Source organism: Mesoplodon densirostris, chromosome X, assembly GCF_025265405.1.
Source record: "Mesoplodon densirostris isolate mMesDen1 chromosome X, mMesDen1 primary haplotype, whole genome shotgun sequence".
Lineage (NCBI taxonomy): Eukaryota > Metazoa > Chordata > Mammalia > Artiodactyla > Ziphiidae > Mesoplodon > Mesoplodon densirostris.
Window position 1 is genome coordinate 113056058 of NC_082681.1, and position 1600 is coordinate 113057657.

The 1600-nt window shown below is 37.6% G+C and overlaps 1 non-coding gene across 1 annotated transcript; it reads left to right on the forward strand.

The window, feature by feature from the left end:
• The first annotated feature begins 467 nt into the window (after window positions 1-467).
• On the forward strand, window positions 468-571 carry LOC132482850 (U6 spliceosomal RNA). The gene has a single exon (XR_009531009.1). It is a non-coding gene; the product is annotated as a U6 spliceosomal RNA (small nuclear RNA).
• The last annotated feature ends 1029 nt before the right edge of the window (window positions 572-1600 follow it).

Sequence of the window (1600 nt, forward strand, 5' to 3'; positions counted from 1 at the left end):
GTCCATTACATGCAGATTTTCTTCAGTAAATACAGTCAGCCCTCCATATCTGCAGGTTCTGCACCTGAACAGATGCGGAATCCTTGGATACAGAGGGCTGACTATGGAACTTGAGCATCCAGGGATTTGGTATCTGTAGTGGGTTCTGGAACCAGTACCCTGCGGACTAATAGACAACTGTAGTCACATTCCTGATCAATTATGTCCCTAATGATTTATTTTGTTTAGCATTTCCAGTGGCTGCAAATTACCTCTTAGTCTAGAATATATACCTGTATTACAAAAAGAGAGTACTTGACTCTGATGATGTAATCTCTTTGTGAAGTGTTTTATAAGATTAATAGAAAAGAATGCTGAGCCATATGTGGGCTATATTGACAAGGTTCATGTGCAAATGAAATAATGTTAAGGCAAAAAATTAAAAAGCTGGACACACAGAGTGGCTATCATCAAAAAGTCTACAACTAGCGCTCGCTTCAGCAGCACATATACTAAAACTGGAATGATACAGAGATCAGCATGGCCCCTGCACAAGGATGACACACAAATTCGTGAAGCATTCCGTATTTTTAGACCTAAATTTAAGACCAGACACTATAAACCTCTTAGAGGAAAACAAAGGAAGAACACTCTTTGACATAAATCACAGCAAGATCTTTTTTGACCCACCTTCTAGAGTAATGGAAATAAAAACAAAAATAAACAGATGGGACCTAATGGAACTTAAAAGCTTTTGCACAGCAAAGGAAACCATAAACAAGACGAAAATTCAACCCTCAGAATGGGAGAAAACATTTGCAAACAAATCAATGGACAAAGGATTAATCTCCAAAATATACAAACAGCTCATGCAGCACAATATCAAAAAAAACCAAACAACCCAATCAAAAAATGGGCGGAAGACCTAAATAGACATTTCTCCAAAGAAGACATACAGATGGCCAAGAAGCACATGAAAAGCTGCTAAACATCGCTAATTATTAGAGAAATACAAACCAAAACTACGGTGAGGTGTCACCGCATAGCAGTCAGAATGGCCATCATCACAAAATCTACAAACAATAAATGCTGGAGAGGGTGTGGAGAAAAGGGAAACTTCTTGCACTGTTGGTGAGAATGTAAATTGATACAGCCACTATGGAGGACAGTATGGAGGTTCCTTAAAAAACTAAAAATAGAATTACCATATGACCCATCAATCCCACTACTGGGCATACACCCAGAGAAAACCATAATTAAAGAGACACATGCACCCCAATGTTCATTGCAGCACTATTTACAATAGCCAGGTCATGGAAGCAACCTAAATGTCCACAACAGAGGAATGGATAAAGAAGAAGTGGTACATGTATACAATGGAATATTACTCAGCCAGAAAAAACAACAGCAACATGGATGGACCTAGAGATTATCATACTAAGTGAAGTTAAGTCAGACAAAGACAATTATTATATGATATCACTTATATATGGAATCTAAAAAATAATGCATATGAATCAATATACAAAACAGAAACAGACTCACACACATAGAAAAAAAACTTATGGTTACCAAAGGGGAAAGGAGCGGGGAGGAGGATAAATTAGAAGTAGGGGATTAA